Raw genomic sequence first — 6508 nt, 5'->3', positions numbered from 1 at the left:
CCCCAGCCCCGGCACAGCCTGCCCGGGACGCTTCAGGCCGGGGGACTCCCCCCCTCCCGGGGTCCGGGCGCTGCTGGCGGCGGGGGTCGGGGGGGTCGGGGCCCGCGACCTGGGACGCTTCAGGCCGGGGGAACCCCCCCGGGGTCCGGGTGCTGTTGGGGGGGGGGAGGGGCCCGGGCGCTGCTCGAAGGGGGGGGGGGCTATTCCCGTTCCCGGGTTACACCCAGCTTGTCCCCCCCCCCCTTCTCCCAAAGAGGCTGCAGTTTAAGGCTTATTTGCATATGCTAATTGCCATGCTCCGGGGCGAGTTGCGGGGTGGGGGGGGGGCTGCGCAGGCATGACACGGCCCGGAGCCCGGCCCTGCGCCCCACGTGGCGCCCCCAGCCCGCGCCTCCGCACGAGCCCTGCGCACCAGCTCGGAGCCGCGCGCGCTGCCTGGGCGCCGCTGTGCGGACGGGTCACCTGCGCACGCGCCTGTGGCCCCCCCAGGCCGGGAAGGGCGCGCGGGGGGGGGGGAGTTCTCGGCTGGCGGTGCCGCTCCTGCGGCTCAGAGCCCCGGTCCCGTCATGCGGGCAGCGCGCGGGCAGAGCAGGGCCCCCGCACGGGCTGCGCACGGCGCTGGAGTCTGCAAGGCTCAGCTCTCATTCGTCCCTGCCACTGACTACAGGTCCTAGGTCCGTCATTTCATTGCATTCGCTGCCTCAGTTTCCCCATGGTGGTTACTTACTTGTACAGTAACAAGTTCTTTGAGACGTTCTGTCCTTATTGGGGCTCCACTTGAGGTGCCCACAAGCCCATGTGTCATTGCTTGGAGAGTTTATGCTTGTAGGGTCCCATGGGTCCACAGCGGCCCTGACCCAGCCTCATGCTCTGGTCTAGGGCCCTACCACCCTGTCGTTCCATCTCAACAAGACACCAGGACACTGAAGCAGAAGGGAAGGAGGGCAGGTGGGGGGTGCACCCGTGGGGACAACACGTTTTGAAGAACCCTAGTTACTAGCGACAGAACAGCTCCGTTGTTTTCACATAGTTGGGCCTATGGGTGCGCCACGTCATGTGTCTCCTGAGCCGTGCCCAGACTCTGCAGCGGATGCCGAGGAGTAGGGTCTAACACTGATTGGAGGACAGCATCTGCTCTGGAACTATGGATGCTAGCATAGAGCCTGGAAAAGGTGTGGATAGACATTCACCTGCAGCCTTACAGATGTCCAAAATGGTTCTTAAGCAGAGCCCTCTGTGGACCATGCCCTAGTAGCATGAGCTGTAACCCAAGGAGCAGGGTACGACCAGGACATGGCATAACAGAATACAGCCCAAGACCCATTTCGATAGCATGAGTCAGAAAAGTGAGTTAGCAAGCTTACCTTGTGGGGACACCACAAGGCTCTGTCTCAGGCCACAGGCAGCTGAGAAGGAACTGGAGTGATGGATGGCAAGTCTACCCTTCCCTCTATGTCCTCAGACTGGCACATGAGGATGCGTAGGGTATAGACTTGGACACTGCTGCTGAAAATCTCCAAAGGCACACGGACACCCAGGTGCACCCAAAGACGAGCACCCATAAGGACAACTACTTGGAGAAGAACAACCGTCTTCTGCGTGGGGCCTGGTGGGTTTGAAGATGGCAAGCACTATTCTAGCTTCTGTCACAGAGGAGCTGTAAAGAGGAAATACATTACACCCACAGCTTCGCAATGTTGTCCAAACCAGCCAGATATCGTCTCTGTCCAGCTCTCATGCCTCACCTACCGGACAGCTAAGCCTGTGTGTCTCTCCCACTGAGGTGAACCATGAACTGGGGCTCTGATGCTACCCTGTGTGATGCTCTCTGTGGTGGATCATGTCTTCTGGGTATTGCTCAACCCTGACATTAAACTTGATAAGAGGTGGCCAAGTTGTTATCAAACCATTCCAGACATGAAGGGCCCCAAGGCTGCTCCAGAGAGCAATTTGAGATTTTCTCCCTCCCATAACAGTCCTGTTCTTAAACTCAACCTCCAAGTGTCAAACTGAGCAACTGCAATCTGGTTGCATCTGCCACTAAATTATTTGCAGCAAACATGTGGATGCCTTGACTCTGTCTAAACCCACTGCCCCAGATCCCCAAACCACCTTTCTGTAACAGTGAATTTGCACTCAGCTAAGGCCTGGCCGTGGACTGAGGTAGTGACTTAGATACCCAAGGGGATCATGAAGAGGGTGAAGGCTTTAGGGGTTTTTGTACCCTCCCCTCCCTGGGAACATTAGTGTTTTCTCCAGCACAAACCCCATGATAACACAAGCAAGCTCTTGTCTAAAGCACTGATTTTCAACCTGTGGTCCATGGACCCCTGGGGAGCCGCAGACTATGTCTAAGATTTGCAAAGGAGTCTGCATCTTCATTCAGAATTTTGTAGGAGTCCACAAATGAAAAAAACGGTTGAAAACCACTGGTCTAAAGACTGAATCATGCCTGTTCTTTTATGGGCCAATCCAAGACCCAGTCAAACCAGTGGGAGGGATTTCATCTGCTAGAATGGGTTGAATCAGACTCTAGATGTATTTTTCAGAGGAAGGAAAATCTTTAGGATCTTCAAATCACTTCCCTACCTGAAGGCCCTTCATGGAAAGGAAGGTAGGGATTATCCAGACAACATGCAGCACATGCACATGGACACTGAAAGGACTGCAAAAGTGGGGAGAGCAACTCAGAATGCCACCCATGGACATTAGGTCTGGCTGTCCCTCCCCACCCCCCAATCATCGCAGGAGAGAAGGGGCTCCAGCTTTATTTTTCCATCAGGGCTTTAAGCCATAACTTACACAGTGGAGCTAATTTTGCTTCCCAAAGAGTTCTTAAAAATATCATGGATTCTGTTAAACTGGAACCCAACTTTCTATGTTTCCAAGCAGCTGGGAATTCATACAGATGTCAATACTGAAGGGTAGAGGCAGGCCAGAGGAGGGGAGGGATTTGTGCCTTGTCTCTGCCACAGTTGAGGCGGAACTATTTTTTTTTTTTAGCTACTTATGGTCTGTGACATGACTCGCTCCTTTCTGTCCTGGGATTCTGCCACCTAGTCCTGCCCTAAAAAGCAGACCATCTAAAAGAAAAATGACTCAATCAAAATTGTATTACCTTGTCCTTATGCACATCAGCTCTTAGTTGCATCACCCTGGACATCAGAGAAAGTACAAATTTGTGCAGCTCTTAGCACAATGGAGCCTAAGACTGATTTAGCCACCTTCCCAAGGCACTTCTGCAAGCACAACATAATGCTAACATAGAAATACATAATAAAAGACTTGGGTTTTGTTTTGTGTTTACCTGGGTTCAGTTAAGAGCCAGGTGCACAGACCCCTATTTTGCATCAGAAGGGGTCAGGCCTGGAGTGTCCTGCCTTCCTTTGTTCTATCTTGTGCTGGGAAAGAGTCTTTTGCCCCAACATGTCTCTGCACAAAGGGCCCATGAAATGCTGCTTCTCTGCTGTACTCCTGGAAGAGGGCTGCTGTGAGACAGGAGCACAGGGGGTCTCTGGTCAGAGGAGACATGGTTCTAGGGCCGTATCTCCCCTAGAGTGCAGCCTGGTGGCCCACCCTCCCTTTGGGTTTACTGGAGTTGCAGCTAGAGTCTGGCTTTTTCAGAGTTGGTGTCTTTATGTAGCACATGCTATTGTTACCAGCTGACAGCTCTTGGCTGAGTGGCCTTTGTGATTCAGCCATGTGTTTATCCCCGCTAGTGGCCCAGCCCAGCATGGGTTTCCATGGAAAACTTCCATCAAAAACAAGGAGAAAGGGAGCTGGAGCAAGAGTGACTCAGACGCAACTAGAAGATTCTGTGGGTTAAATGGGGGAGGGGGAGATATTTCATTTGAGACCATGCGTCTCTGCTCCTTGCCAAATGCAGACACCAGGGGCAGAGAATGACCTCGTCTCTCCACACCTGCCTGCCTGCAGTGATCCAGCATAACTCCCCTCTGCAACATATACTCCTTCCTTCCGGTCCACATCCCCCTTTATGTTTCCTCTCTGCCCCCTCTCAACACTCCGCATGCATTTTCTCCTGCCTGCCCCCTTCCGGGCTGAGGAAACGGTGCCAAATACATTCCAGGCATACAGACAAGCTTGGACTCAGGGGTTTGAGTTGCGTAACTGTCTGTGAAACATGTTGATGATTTCCATTTGTACCATCACCCCAGCCTCATGCGTCAGCCTCATCACGTTGTCAGACACTTACTAGCAGCGCTCTCTTGTTTATAAGGAAAGGCAAAGAGCTGAGTAAGAAGCTTGGCTTGTGGTTCTGGGTTTCGTATCAGCAGTGCCTGGAAACCCCTGGCTCTGTTCAGTGTGCACCCCATTGCAGGTGTCTGGGGCTGAATAGCTTTGGCAGACATAGAATTAGTGGGGCCGGGAATGGATCGAGACTGGGGACAGTTCGTACTGAAATAAAATGAGAGTTGAAATGGAGAAGGAGTGGGATTGGCTGGAAGTAGTACCACAGCTGAGAAGGGGGATAAAGTAAGATGGGTGGAGCCGATAGGAAATGCGGAAGGACAGGTGGGGTTTGGAAGGGGATGGGGGAGGTTTCATTGGGTTGGACATTAGTCTCTTCAAGAGGAAGTTCTAGCTGTCCTATTTCCCCTTCAATACTTTTGACTAGTGGGAGGAGAAGTCTGCAGACCTTTAAATGGGCTCAGTTCAGCTGAGGGGGCAGAAAGAAAGATTGCTCCCAACAGCAAAAGTGGGGCTTGAAATGGCAGCTCTGTTCATGGGAAGCAGCACGCTCAAGCCCCTCTCCTATGCAGAGCCATCACACTGAAGAAGAGAAGCAGAGCTTTCACCTATTGCCTGCTGGTCCCATGATAAACATGGACTCTGCTGTGAGGAAACTCCCACCTTCAGAGACCTAGCGGTTAGAAGCCATTGCTGGGAACAGGAGGCAGAGCAGGGCCGCACAACGGAGAAGCTTACACTACAGTAGTCCCTGGTATCATTACAACAGGGCCATTAAGAAGTAAATACAAGCAGTCAAGAGACCAGAGCCATCCAAGCCACTCAAAGTCAAACCGTAAAGGACAGTGTGTGAAGGTCATTGCCTGGAATCCATTAGCATTAGTAGTTCAGTCATTCCTTACCAGAACTCAGCTCAGGGAGTCCATTGCGCAACTTGCTGACCCACCCTCCTCTTCGGAGAATAATACCAACAGGCCTCCTCGGGGAATGCTGTGCTAGTGACAGCAGTACAGTCCTGTGACCAGGCAGGCTTCGCCCACACCTCTGCCTCACCAACATGCCCCAGTGCTGCCATGGACAGCTCCTCTCAAGGAGCCGGGGGAGGTCAATCCTTGGACTTTCTACCAACAGGCAACTAGCGTCAACAGTGGGAGTGATTTGAGGGATAGATCTTCCTCTATTTCTTTTCCAGTCGCACTCCCCAAAGCTGTTCTGTGCTCCCCTCGTACGCAGGCCTTTCTAGAGTAATAATCAAACTCAGGGCTTGAGTCTGAGCCACAGACAGGCTGCATGCATGGAGTGGGGTCTTTAATATCAGTTTTGTATTGCTGTCCACAGCTGAACACACAGCAAGGTAATACCTACTTTACATCAGACAGAGAGAGTTTTGAAGTTGTATTGTCTAGTTAAAGGGAGCAGGTAGCCAGGACTCTGGGAATAAATTTTCAATTCCGCAGTGACTCACTGTGTGTCCCTAGGCAAGTCACTTCCCTCTTCTAGCAGCACTGACCTTTTGTAAAGCGTTGTGTTATCCTCACATAAAGGGCCAGGTTTGTAAAGGTGTTCAGGCACCTGCAGATAGGTACCACACAGGTTTTTCAAAAGTGCCTAATCCCATGGGAGTTGTAGTGCTTTAAAAAATCCTACTAGGTGCTTATCTGCATCTTCACATGCCTCAATACTTTTACAAACCAGCCCGATTTATATTTTTGAAGGGAGGCAGGTACAATAGAGTTAAGAGGCATGTGCAGATCCTTACCACACACAACTTTGGTTCAGTTGCTCCACCCTGAGAAGAGCTGTAGGGCAAGGGGCTGCAGGTGAGGGTTGATGTGCACTGGCCTGAACTATTTAGCACAGGGCTAAAGATAAAGAGGCAAGTCAAGCTCTGTTGTGTTTGTCTGGAGAGTCCAGTAGAGATAGGAGGCAGTTGTTATACTGCAGCTCAGGGGTGGGAGTTATTCCTTTACTTCTTAGTCCATGAAAATTGCTGCAGACACTCGTAGCCAGACTGAAAAAATACATCTTTGAAATAAATGACTCAAACTTGGTTTCTGCAAAGTGCTTGTCCAGCTGCAGCCCTTTCGTAATTCAGAACAGCTCAGTGGAATGCGCAACACCAAAACAAAGAGCATCTAACGGTCTCTCTGGGCCTGTCTCACTCTGAAATGCAGGCACCCCTTAGAGCAGAGCTCCTTCTACTGTGCATGCAGCACTCCCTACATCCCATCTCAAAAGCCTTTAGAAAGCAGAGCCAGACTCAGAAGGAACATGGGGAAGTTGTGGCAGCTTGTCT

The sequence above is a fragment of the Chrysemys picta genome, chromosome 19 (assembly GCF_011386835.1).
Source record: "Chrysemys picta bellii isolate R12L10 chromosome 19, ASM1138683v2, whole genome shotgun sequence".
NCBI lineage: Eukaryota > Metazoa > Chordata > Testudines > Emydidae > Chrysemys > Chrysemys picta.
The sequence above is the reverse complement of the archived record's forward strand: the minus strand, read 5'-3'. Positions refer to the sequence as shown.